The sequence below is a fragment of the Zosterops lateralis genome (genome assembly GCF_965231275.1).
Source record: "Zosterops lateralis genome assembly, chromosome: 8".
Taxonomy (NCBI): domain Eukaryota; kingdom Metazoa; phylum Chordata; class Aves; order Passeriformes; family Zosteropidae; genus Zosterops; species Zosterops lateralis.
In genome coordinates, this window is record NC_139768.1 from 31958752 (window position 1) to 31972181 (window position 13430).

A 13430-nucleotide genomic window follows, 5' to 3' on the forward strand; every position below is an offset into this window, starting at 1 on the left:
GGCACAGAAGGGCTTCACGGTTCCACGGGCCATTGTCCACAGAAGCTGGGGCTGATCCATCCTTGGAATGTCCAAGGCCAGGATGGACAGGGCTTGGAGCAGCCTGGCACAGTGGAAGGCGTCCCTGCCCATGGGAGTGGATCTCGTCCTTACAGACAGGCAAGAACTGGGCAGGGATGTGAAGGTCTGGGCACCTGTGGCTGCACTGACCAGGGAGTTCAGAACCCTCAAAGGAAGGAGCTGAGGGAAAAATCTGCACCACAGCCATGGACTTCAGGAGAACAGACTGGCATCATCCACAGGGGTGTGCCTGAAGAATCCCATGGGCATGGAGAGAAAAGGGACCCAAAAGAGCTGGCTGACAGAAAGGATCACCTCCTTCAGGCTGAAGGACAGACCACCCCAACAAGCAGCTGATTGAGCTGACGGGGCAGGAGGCTCCCATGGAGGAGCACAGAGCTCCTGAGCAGAGCCAAGGGCAAAGAGCAGGGCAGGGCCAGGTGATCCAGGAGCAATCTGGGAACACTGATCCTGCAGGGTCAGGTGATCCAGGAGCAATCTGGGAACACTGATCCTGCAGGGTCAGGTGATCCAGGAGGAATCTCAGGAACACTGATGGGGCAGGGATGGGGCTAAGAGAGCCAAAACACATCTGGAAGTGAATCTGCCAAGGGATGTGAAGGATGCTAGTGAGGCCAGCCTTTGGGAACTGCAGGCCTCTGAGGCAAAGGGGAAATCCAGACAAGGAAGATTTATCCTTAGCAGAAGAGGATCAGGTTAGGGGACAGTAGGCTGGACATACTTCATCCTATGGGACCTGATGGGATGGATCCACGAGTGCTGAGGGAGCTGGCTGCTGCCATTGTTAGGCCACACTTGATGAACTTTGGAAACCATTTCCAGTTACCTGAAGGACAAGAGGGTGACCAGGAGCAATCAGCATGGAGGTGTGAAGGGAAAAAATCCTGCTTCACCAGCCTGACCTCCTCCTAGGATGAAAAACTCTCAGTGGATGAAGGGAGTGCAGAGGATGTTGTCTGTCTTGGCTTTGGCAAGACCTTCAACACTGGCTCTTCTCACACCCTCAGATGAGCTGGCAAAGTATGGGGCAGCCAGGAGGGCAGGGAAGTGGGTGGAAAAGTGGCCAAATGGCCAGGCCCAGCAGGGAGTGGTCAGTGGCACAAAGTCCAGTTGGAGAACAGACAGACATTTCCCATGCGTTGATATGAGAGCCAAAATCATTTAACCTCTTCTAATGACCTGGAAGATGCACAGTGTGCCCTCAGCACTTTGCTGGTGACACAGTAATTGGGGTGAGTGGCCAGTACACCAGAGGGTCACATTGCCACTTGGATGAACTCTAAAAGGCTGGAACAAAGGGCAGGCAGGAGCCTCATGGTGTTCAAACAAAGCAAAGGCAGAGTCCTTCCTTCACCTGGGGGAGAGTGACGCCAGGAGCCAGCTCAGGCTGGGAGCTGACAGACTGGGAACTGCTCTGCCCAGCAGGACCTGTGGGTCTGGATGACAACAAGCTCCCAGGAGCCCAGAAATGCACCCTCCCAGCAGAAAAAAACCACCAACATCCCAGGCTGCATCACAAGAGTGATCCCTTACTAGTCAGCACAGGTGACTCTATTCCTGGTGCTGGGCCCAGTCCTGCACTCCTCAGTGGGAAAGAGACATGGACACACTGCAGAGAGCCTGGCAAATGGCCCTGACAAGCAGCTCTGGGTGACCCTGCTTGACAAGGTGACCTTCCAGAGGTCCATGCCAAGCTCAGGCAGGATATGATACTGGGAGCCTTCAGCCAGTTCACTCTCACAGCCTGGATATAATTTCTGATAGCCACAGGAATTCAGAAGCAGCACCTCAGGCCTGTCTGAGGCACAGCCCCACAATGTCACAGCGCTGACAGGTCACAGCCCAGCTCAGCAGGAACAACTGCCATGTGCCCTATCTCACCCACCTCACTCCTCAGGTGGAGATTCAGTTCCCAACCCTGGCTAACTCGCCTTGGCTGTGGTTTGACTCCACTTCTGCTTTCTCAATGTGACACAGGGGTCAGAGAGCAGCAACATCAACAGGCCAGTCAGGAGCTGTTTCATCATTCACATTCCATAAAGCTCCCTTACAGTCTCCATCTCCCTTGAGTTTTGCTTCCCTTTTGCCTTTTTTTTTTTTTTTTTTCTCAAACATCACCATTGGGATGAATGCTTTAAAAAAGTCCTCAGTCCCACAAATGCTCTATTACACCTCTAAAAAACAGAGGATGATGATCTTCTATTATAACAAAGGCAAGAAGAGTCAGACATTGATATCATTTAGGTTTTCAAGCCAAAATCTTCATTAACTTAGCAGATAACTACTTCTTGCTGGTGTAAAACGACAGAAATAACTAAAGGGTTGGTTTTTTTGTTTGTTTGTTTTTTAAGGCCAAGAGATAAATTAAAGTTGTAATTTCTTTAAATCTCCAACATTCCCTGTTCCTACAGCTGGAGGTGGTCTGAAAAAAGAGGCCAAGTGAGAGCCATCAGCATGGGAGGGAAGTACAAATTTGATCTTATCTATCAATATTTCACCCTAAAAAGGAGGGACAGGGAAGACTCCATGCAATATCCACATTTTTGTCCAAAAGCTCCCAATAAAACATGTTTCTCTGTTACTGCCAGCGCATTTGCCTTGCCTGGTTCTCAGTTTAGCACACCTCCTCCTCCTTCCCCTCTCTTTGCAAATACACTGAGGGCTGAGCAGTGACAGGCAGAGCCCAGCTGGCCCCTGCTGTGGTGGCAGCTGGCACAGCTGGGGCCAGGGCACTCAAGGTCTCTTCACACAGAAAAAAAAAAAAAAAAAAAAAAAAGGCACCACTGCAGTTTTAAACTGACTCCCTGCAAGAACTGGTTCACAGGGATTTAAGGCCTTCCATGGTTCTGACTTCTTGCCATGGGTGTTCTCCCAGTGTTAGCCTGGTGGCACCAAGTCCAGGTGCCCCATGTCACAAGGGACTTCTGGGGTCAGCTGGCGCAGTCCATGCCCCAAACAGGGGCATTTTCTGGCAGGGTCTGTGGCTCTAAGCCAGACCATGGTTTCCTCCAGGAGCTTGGGAAGGTTTTTACGGACTGCTCCACTCGTGGCAACCAAGCTGGAATCTAGTGTAACACAAAAGGTTGGCAGGGAAGTGTCTGAGAGCAGCTCTGGGAGAATGACCTGGGAGTGCTGGGGGTGAGAGCTGGGACCCAGAATCCCCCGTGCCCTGGGCTGAGCCCCAGCGTGGGCAGCAGGGGAGGGGGGATTCTGCCCCTCTGCCCCTGGGCTCAGGTGAGACCCCACCTGCAGAGCTGCCCCAGCCCTGGGGCCCAGCACAGGAGGGACCTGGAGCTGCTGGAGAGAGCCCAGGGGAGGCCACCAAGTTGCTGAGGGGACTGGAGCACCTCCCCTGTGGACCCAGGCTGGGAGAGCTGGGGCTGCTCACCTGGAGAGGAGAAGGTTGTGTGGAGACCTCACAGCTCCTTCCAGGGCCTGAAGGGATACAGGGAAACTAGAGAGGGACCCTGCATCAATAACTGGACTGACAGGAGAAGGGGAATGGCTTGTCAGAGGGCAGGGCTGGATGGGATATTGGGAAGGAATTGTTCCCTGGGAGGGTGGGCAGGCCCTGGCACAGGGTGCCCAGAGCAGCTGGGGCTGCCCCTGGATCCCTGGCAGTGTCCAAGGCCAGGTTGGACATTGGGGCTTGGAGCACCTGGGATAGTGGAAGGTGTCCCTGCCATGGCAGGGGTGGCACTGGATGGTCCCTTCTAACTCTTCTGGGATTCCATGAGTAGGAGCACAAAGAGGCAGCCACAAAACAACAGACATTCACTGCAAAGATCTGCACAGGGGCTCAGACTCTCTCAGCTCACAGTTTCATCTTTAAAATTCCTACAGCTGTGAACATGAAGATTAGACCAGCATACCCAAACATCAAAGCAGCTCCTCCTGGGGAAGCTGAGCACTTACACTTGGCCCTGTGGCACTCAGAGCACACAACGAACCCCATTAATATGGGACTTTTCTCTTGGGCAGCATGAGCTACTGTTTCATTCTGAGTTAAACCCCATAAAGCAGAGCCAACTAAACACAGAAAGAACTACTCTGGACTTGCAAGGGAAAAGAGAGGCTGCTAATTGCAGTCCAACTCAGCACCTCACTGCCACCAAAGCATCACCAGCCCTGTCTCTGTGTTACCCTGCTGGAGGAGGGTGGCTCCTCTACAAGCATCACAGGTGGAAGATTGTAGGAAGCGGCTTGTACCTGGCATTGAAACCCAGAACAAACCAAACCAACAGGGAATCAGGGGTGCTGCATGTCCAGCACATTGCTGTGACATCCACCCCAAGGATCCTGGGATGCTGGTGGCAGAGTAAGGAACAATCAGCCAAAGTTTCAGGGAATCAGAGAAATAAAAACACAGGCACACACACACACACAAAGAGAAATAATTATATATGGAAATATATATATTTCCAAGCCAGAGGCAGCCAGGAGTCTATCCTGCCCCAAAGAAGCAGATGTGGAGCCTGAGGCAGCTACATACCCAAGATGTATTTTTGGAGTGGTCCTGAATCAAAACAGCAGGAACTGAAGCACAGGGAACATCCTTACACCCACACTGAGGGCATGAATGATGATCAACCACAAAACCAACATAGCACAGCCAGAGTTTTCATTACAGACTCACCCAACAGGAGCCCCAGCAGAGTTTAGGATCATTCATCTAGTGACAAAAGGAACGGTGTTCCTTCCCCAAATACGCCATGTAACAGGACAGTGTGACAGAGATGGACACAGCAGCTCTCCCTCCTGCCTAAGAAAAGCTGTGGGACTTTGTGTGGTCAATATGTTACAAATTCAGGAAGGTTTTGGCACAAAAGACCTCCATTATTCATTAAACACTTGCAATACCAAGATACACCCCCTCTAAGTCATTGCCCTTGCTTAGTTGCTCTTGCTGTTATGAATGTGACCCTTTGTTTATACAGCAAAAGACTGTTTTTGGTACACTACTAAATAAAGGAAAATTCAAGCTTCCACATCCATCATGCAGCTCTAAAATAAAACAGGAAAAAACTCACTTTGTCTTCAGCATCCCAAAATGGACCAGGCTTTCCGTGCTAAATGAAAGCTGACCATAGAAAATTCCCCTGTAAATGTTTATCATTCTAATTTTAACCTCTGGACATTTTTAGGGCCAGTTAAAAAAACAAGATCAAAACCCAAGAGAGCAAATAATCCACACACGGATTTTCTCCTGCCTGTGCTGGTTCAAAGGTTATTCTGAGATTTGGGATAAGGGGAATATTTTTATTTTAATTTCTTGTACTGGAAGCATTAAATCCCACCACAATGTCAGATCAAAACAAGCCTCTTAGAAAGGAAGGGGCATGGATTCCCAGGGGAAACAACACTGTCCAATATAAATACCTCAGCAGAACCCACTGGGCAGCAGAAACCCCTTTTTAATTTGCCTTTTCATGGTGAGAGGAACTCAAGGAACACAGGAATACCTTGTGCCAATACACTAAGCACTTCCCCAGGCTCTATTGGATCCTGCAGAGCTTTCACCCAATCCAAACTCTCCAGAAGTGCTCAAAACACTTCTCTTAAGCCTTAATTGCATCTTTATGCATCCGAACCAGATACACTGTCATGGTTCCACAGTAATTTTTGTGCCCAAACCCACTCCTTTGGCTTCTCCCAGGGGAACAGACCACAAAATCCTTGCGGACAAGAGAGAGAGCAGCAGCTCAGGCCAGACTGTGCAGTCTGTGTCACCTGCACAGGCTCATCACAGTGGCACAGGGACCACAACTAGCCCAAAATCTCCAGGCAGAGGCACAAATGCAGATCTCCAGGACAGCAGCTCTGCTCTTCTTTATTCTCCTGCCCACAAAGGTGCAACCAGACACCCTGCAGTGTGTTTTGGAGAGTTACTAAGAGAAGAAGAAACAAACAACCGAACAACAAAAGCCAAAATTGGCCAGTCCCAGGGGCGAGCAGCTGCCTGCAGGGATAAACTCCACTTGCAGACAGCACCGTGCTGGTGCCAAAAGGCTTTCCCCAGTAATTCTGACCTTTATTCCTTGGCCAGTCTCGTCCAAAAAAAGCAGTGAGAAGCAGTATTCCTGTGTCTCACAATTCTGGCACTCCTGGCTGTATTATAACCTACAGTTTTCTTCCAGATTATCATCAATCCAAGTAACAAATCCATCATTTAGCTGTTTAGCTTCCCTGTCCACCCTACAGGCTCACCACACACCGATGGGACTCCCATAAGCTGAAAAATGCACTTTCCTATACCTTGGGTGGCCAATGGCCCCTCAGTTTGATCTGTTGCTTGTTTGGTTCCACCTGCTACGGGACCAGGCATTTCCTTGTCAAGTAACAGCTGAATTCCCCTATTCCAAGTCTGTCCCAGGGCACACATGAAGGCAAAGTGGAGCCTGGAGATGCCCCTGCCCTTGACCTAGAGATCAGACAAGGCACTGTTCTTTGGGGGTGTCATCCCTCCTGCCTGTCCAAAGACATCCTCTGGAGACCTCACTTTGTATCTGTGCTGCCCTAAACCCTTGTCCTCCCTCTGTGTCAGAGCTGCAGTTTGATTCCTGAGGTCACAGTCGGGCTTTGTTTGGAGGTTCTCCCCCTCCCTTGTTTATTTTAATCCATAAGCCTACACACACATAGCTCCAAAAATAAGAAATCACAGCAGAAAAAGGCCTCCAACACAGAAAAAAAACCAACCCAACCTTAAGCACATCATCAATACAAAAGCACTTTCAAACACAGAAATTCAAAACCTCAACAGCACCAACCAGGCACAATAATGAAATCTTTAAATGAGCCCCGGTCGATAGACAGGACGCCAGGGAAGTGACCTGTGTGACAAGTTACAGCTGTTTGTTGGGGGAAACGGTGTCACAACTGCTCACAACACTTCTGACTCAGTTCCTCCCTTTAGTTTCAGATCCCTGGATTAACTGAGCTGGCCATAATATAACACAGTTCTCTCCCATCCCCAGCTTTTCTGTCCCTGCAGCCTCCATCTCACACAATAGGTCCAAGATTTTTTAGCAGTATCACAATAGTACTTTGCATAAGGTAACAGAGTAAGGTAATAGCTTCTTGTTCACCGTTCCAAGGGTAAGAATCAGCAGGAAAAGGCTATTGCAGGCAGGTTATGAAACGCTGGTAACAAGAGCAGCAGGCAATCCTGGAGGTGAAAGGCACCAGCCAGCCAGGCTTTCCACGGGAAAAAGAAGAAACAGCAAGACAGCTCAAAGTTTTTAAATCTTACCTAGAGAAAGGTAGACATCCAATTATCTCCTTATTAAATAGTCCACACTTACTTACAATGGCTACAGTGGCAAATCTCTGAATACAGGGTAACCATCCTCTGACTTAACCATCCCCTAACTTAAATAACCGTCCCCCCAAACTGCAGAATTATGACATGGTTTGGGTTGGAAAAGACCTTAACCTCCCAACTCCCCCTGCTATGCACACAATCAGTAACTAAATAACAGGCCAAGGACTTTTCCTAAGCAATTTCTGCTTAAATCATCACGGACTGTGCAGGAGAGGCAGGGAAAAAAAATTAAAAGTATGAGTTAATAGAATCTTGTTGCTTCCTGCTGCAGACAGGCTTGTTTTTTTCCTGCAATTACAGAAGAGGGATTTTTTTTCCAGCACCACTTTCAGTTGCCACAAGCAGGCTATTGTTTGGATTTACCCAGGCAGCAGAGTCCCCATGCAAACCCTGGGCAGCACGATGGACTGTCTGGAACTGACACGGAACAGGAGGGAATTCAGTCCCATTAGGAGGAGAAGAGACATTTGTACTAAATACCTGCTTGGAGCAAAGCCAGAGGAAGCACATCAGAGAAGTCCTGGGATACTTCCCAACATCCAGGTGCCTGCAGGGATGTTGTGCAGCAGGTGACAGCTCAGCAGCCTGTTCCCAGCACACATCACCCAGCTCGTGCCCCAAATCCAGGCGGCCCCAAACTGCTCAGACTACATCTCCTGCCTCCTCCCCCGCACACCACGGCATCCTCTCCCATTCAAGAAGTGATTCCCCAGCCCTTGGACACACCAGAATGAGTCATCTGGGTGCACTGGTGCCTTCACTCTGAAAACTGCTCCTCTCTGGCTGAGGGACTGAAATGCTGTGAGCTCACTTGTAGCTGTGGCAACAGCAAATGCAAATCCTGCCACGCTGAAAAACTTCACCACCGACTCCTCCAGTACGCGAGGACTATGTGTGAACAAAACCAGTTTTTTCTTCTTCCTCCCTGAGGATAAATTGGGTTTGTGAAAGCTGTGCCCTAAAGCAAAAATCCAATTGGCAGGGCAGAGTTAAACCAGACACACATTGCTTTAGCTGTGCTTCAGTGGACACAGAAAACGGGCACAGCAGAGCTTGGAAACAGGATGCAAGAATAGGTTTGAGGTGTCTCACTGCAAGGGCTCTACTCACTGCTTACCCTTGGTGAGGAGCTCCATTTGCAGCCTTGAGTTTCAGACTGAGCGAGTCATACCATGTCTGGTTTAATGCAATAAAGTTACAGTGGACATACAGACACAGAGGAGAAAATGGCTTGCAATTAATTGTTCCCTGTGAGGGTGGGCAGGCCCTGGCACAGGGTGCCCAGAGCAGCTGTGGCTGCCCCTGGATCCCTGGCAGTGTCCAAGGCCAGGCTGGACATTGGGGCTTGGAGCAGCCTGGGACAGTGGAAGGTGTCCCTGCCTATGGCAAGGGTGGAACAAGATGGGCTTTAAGGACCCTTCCAACCCAAGCTACTTTATGATTCTATAATTAAATGATCTGTTTCTCAAAAAAAATAATAATCAGAGTTCTAAAAAAAAAAAGCATATCTGAATGCAAAACCACGAGCTTTTCTTGGGGGATAAGTAGGATATTTCTAACAAAAATGCAGGCAGTAACTGCATACAGCAACCAGAGGTTAAAAACAACTGATGGGGGTGGTGAAGAAAGGGGGGGGGGGGGAAAGAAGAAAAAGCAAGCCTCACCTAACAAGCTTCCAGCAGCAAACTCTGTGTGAACTGCAAGACCCGAATTGCAAATTTAGCTTTGGTGAGACTGTGCCCCACTGGCAGAGTATCATCTACCTGTGGTTTGCAGAAACTTCTCAGACGAGCTTCAATATCCTGCATGGCAAACAAAGAGTAAACTCCCCCCAATGCTTCCTGCATCTTGAGAAGTTTGGGTGGGAAACGTGAAGATTTCTGGGCTTGGTGGGGGCTGCTGTTGGGTTTGCAGTGGGGTTGCTGCCTTGTGTTTTGTGGTGCTCTTTGTTTCCCTTTCAGAAGGTGATCTGCTTTACCCAGCCCAAACCGTTCTCAGGAGTGAAAACCCTGCAACCTCACCTTCACCTGTGAGCGAGCAGAGCCGACCTAATCCCACAGGCAGGTTATTGCATCTGGGAGCAAGGCAAAGAGCTAAAAGCGAAGGGAAAGGAGAGTTACCATGGGATACCGGGATGCGTCACTTCTCTTGGCTCTCCTGGCGCCACGTGACGCCTCAGCCGCCAGCGGAGAACTCGGCAGATGGGATAGGGGAAAAAAATGGAAAAAGGTCCCTAGATTATAGCAAAGTCTAGGCTTTTAAATCTATACTGCTTATGGCTACAGAAATAGAGGCAACAATATTTATCTATAAACCAAACTAGCTGTCTATAAATCTATTGCCACCGAGCAGTAAATACGTGCTTTCCCTTCCAGCAGTCGTCACCATCTACACTCTTCAATTCCCCACAGTAAATTTAGTCCAAGCACATGCAGAAATACCACCCTTGCCATCTCAGAGAGAACTAGCACTTGCCTTTCAGAGGAGGCAAAGCAGGTCAGTGGTTTCCACCTCGCTCATAAATACAGAAGCAGCCACTTGACAGCAACAGACACAAGCAGTCAGAGTTCAAGGGAGATCAGAAGAGGGATAAATCACTTGGAATTTACTCTCCAAGTAATCACACAGGTCACCAAGCTCATGCCTTGGGCTGGAGCCCACTGAACCAAGAATCTCTTTCCATTTTCAAGGTATGGCTGTTGAGCATGTGTGTGCAGCATGTCAGTGACCCCATACATGCTCACTCACACTTGAGTTCCTACCCCACTCAGAGCAGGATCAATTCTTAAACAGCTCCTGCTCCAAGTCTTTCTTCTCTGCACAAAATCCTAGAGTAGCCCAATGTTTGAGGATTTCTCCCCTTCTTTCACAGCAGCCAGTTTCTTTCTAGCAGATCAAAACAGCTCTGATTCAAAGGACATTATTCCAACTCCATCCTCCTCCACCTCCCGAAGCCTCCTAACACCCACACGCTGCTGAACGTCAAAATCTCCAGGGAAATTCAGTCCTTCCATATGGCAGCCAAGCAACCCCCCCTCTGTGTAGTAAAAAGCTCCATGCAGCGTAAGGAACCTTGGCCCTCCCTGGGTGAAGGTGCAATCCCAGCGCTCCAGCTCTACCCAAACACTGTGTCAGGCTGGGAACTCCGTGTGCAGGGAAATGCTGGGGCCCATCTGTCTCCAGTGCACCAGGGTAACCTGAGCATTACCCCAGCACTAGCTGGCACACTGCCACTCCCACCCGGCTCCCAGCACGCTCCAGACTGCAGGATTTTGGGAAAGGAACACAGCCCAATCAGCCAAGACAACTGCTGCTATCATCTGCTCCTAAACATCAGCTTCTTATCACCTGAACCACTTGCTATTCCTTGCCTGTTTCCTATTACCTACCAAAAGTAGGAAATACTATGGAAGCCAAGAAATCCCACATTTCATCTGCTACTCCAGGTTGTAGCCCCTGTGTTAAACAGCTACACAACAGCTGGGTGTTATTTCTGCTTAAAAAGGAAGTTTCACATTTCTACAAAAAGTTTAACACAGACAGTGATACCTTTTTCACCAAGAGGAATGCAGGTCCTGCACCTGGGCAGGAACAGCCCCAGGCACCAGCACAGGATGGGGGAAACCTGCTGGAGCAGCTCTGTGGGGAAGGACCTGGGGGACACCGAGTTGTCCCTGAGGCAGCAGAGTGTCCTGGGGCTCCTGGGGGACACGGAGCTGTCCCTGAGGCAGCAGAGTGTCCTGGGGCTCCTGGGGGACACGGAGCTGTCCCTGAGGCAGCAGAGTGTCCTGGGGCTCCTGGGGGACACGGAGCTGTCCCTGGGGCAGCAGAGTGTCCTGGGGCTCCTGGGGGACACGGAGCTGTCCCTGGGGCAGCAGAGTGTCCTGGGGCTCCTGGGGGACACGGAGCTGTCCCTGGGGCAGCAGAGTGTCCTGGGGCCAAGGAGGCCAATGGGATCCTGGGGGCAGCAGGAGGAGCACTGGCAGCAGGGCAGGGAGGGATGGGGGCCCTGTGGGCAGCCCTGGAGGCACCTCTGCAGTGCTGTGTCCAGCCCTGGATCCTGAGCACAGCAGGGCCAGGGAGCTGGTGGAGCTGAGGAAGGGCCTGGAGCATGTGGGTGCCCAGGAAAGGCTGAGGGAGCTGGGGCTGTCCAGGCTGGAGAGGAGCCCCAGCTGAGAGGGGCCCTCAGGCCTGGGTGTCCCTGTGTGCAGGGAGGGCTCCCAGCAGGGCCCAGGCTCTGCCCAGGGGGCCCAGCAATGGCCCCAGAGCCACGGGCAGGGCCTGAGCCCAGCAATTCCCCCTGCACAGGAGGCACAACTTCTTCCCTGGGCAGTGCCCAGCCCTGAGCACATTGTCCACACAGCCTGGGGGGGCTCCTCCCTGGGGCTGCTGCAGAGCTGTGTGCACACAATGCTGTGCCCTGTGCTCTGGGATGGCCCTGCTGGGCCACGGAGGGGACACCAGGTGCCCACCCAGCTCCTTCGGCCTCAGCCAGCCTGGGATTGCTCCAAACACTGCTTTAATAACAGTTCCCTGAGCCAGGAGACACTGTCTTTAATAGCTTTCAATGGGATGGATTTTATTCAGCCTCCTCTGAACCTCTCACCTTCCGGCAACATCCTGGCCACCAGGAATACCACAGGGTAACTATGCACCACCAAAAGAAAAGCTTTTCCTTTTATAAGCTCGTTGCTTCCTTGGTTTTTTTTTTTTTTGAGTGAAGAAGGCCTGGGTACCAGCATCTTCTTTGGAAGATGCAAAACTCCCAACCTGCATAACATTCCCCTCCTCACTTTTCCCCTCACAATCATTTCTGCTCCATGCTAAAGAGACAAAGCTTATTTATTTCCTTTTATACAACAGCTATTCCATGCCTTTGATCATCCTCATCATCCTCTGCTGAACCTTCTTCTTTTTGAAGATGGAGGATTCGGGACATGGAGAATCATGGAGAAAAAAAGTGATTTTTAAAATTATTTTTACAGTAGCTTGTTCTGTTATCTACTCCTTCATTAATATTTATTCATCTACTACTTTAACTTTGCAGCTATTTGCACTGAAAGAACCTCCAAATTCAGAAAAAAGCCTCCCAAAAGCAGAACAAAACCCAAAACTAATAATGGTTTTGCATTCTGCCAGTGTTGCAGGAAACAAGCATTAGGCTTCAGAGACAGAAAAGAGCCTGCAACCTCTCAATATCTCGAAACAGATGCTTCCAAAACTTTTCTTAAACCAGAGCAGCAGAGCAAGGAATTAACCACATCCCAGGCTGTGCATGTGCCCTCCTCCACTCATCTGAAGAGGGTTTTTGGTTTAAAAAAAAAATCAAATAAACACATACACACATACCTAGGTCACCTGTATTCATTATTTCCTCATGCAGCACCAGTAAAGTGACCCCTGAGGAGGTGCACAGAAAATGACCTGGGGTTTTTTATTAGTAACCAATTGCTGCTCTCCAGCCTCGCTGACCTTGCAGCACACACCTGATTCCTGCTCAACACACCTGGGTTTCCTCTTTTCATGTGCAAACAGACCCCACAGTTCTGTGTCATTAATATTCACAGTACATCCAGGGGCAGAGCTGTAGCCTCAAACTCCTGCTGAGACACAAAATTTTTGTTTGTTTTTGGTTTTTTGCCTGTTTTCAGCACCTCAAATTCACAGGATGACAACACGGGATTGCTTTGAAGTGTCCATTTGCACTCCACCTCAAATTACCACAGAGAAGCAGATCCTGGCTGAGTATCAGAATTCTCCAGATAAAACTAAACAACCATTGCATCAACATGGAAAAAAAGGGGTGGGTTTTTGTTGTTTTACAGAGAACAGATTTAGCATGACTTTTACAAGGATGGCCCCTCTTGCACAAGCAAGAAGCAGAAGGATGCAAACAAAAACTTGCTGGTTTTTTAAGCTCACTTATCTAAGTTTTTAGACTTGCTTTTTGCAAGGCTGTGGTGCAAAAACAAAGCTGTTCCTTGGGGCAATTTGTCAGGTTTTGCATGCTGGAACAGAAAGGAAGGAC

The 13430-nt window shown here is 49.7% G+C and overlaps 1 protein-coding gene across 2 annotated transcripts in view; it reads right to left on the bottom strand.

The window, feature by feature from the left end:
• SGMS1 (sphingomyelin synthase 1) overlaps positions 1 to 13430 on the bottom strand; it is an 88494-nt gene that overhangs the window by 43748 nt on the left and 31316 nt on the right. Inside the window, exon 1 of one of the 2 annotated variants that reach the window (XM_083866888.1) lies at positions 4718 to 4850. The exons of the other annotated variant lie outside the window; for it this stretch is intronic. The gene's annotated coding sequence lies outside the window, so the exon portion shown is untranslated. Of the gene's footprint in view, positions 1 to 4717; positions 4851 to 13430 lie in introns of those variants that run through there. 2 annotated transcript variants of the gene reach the window in all.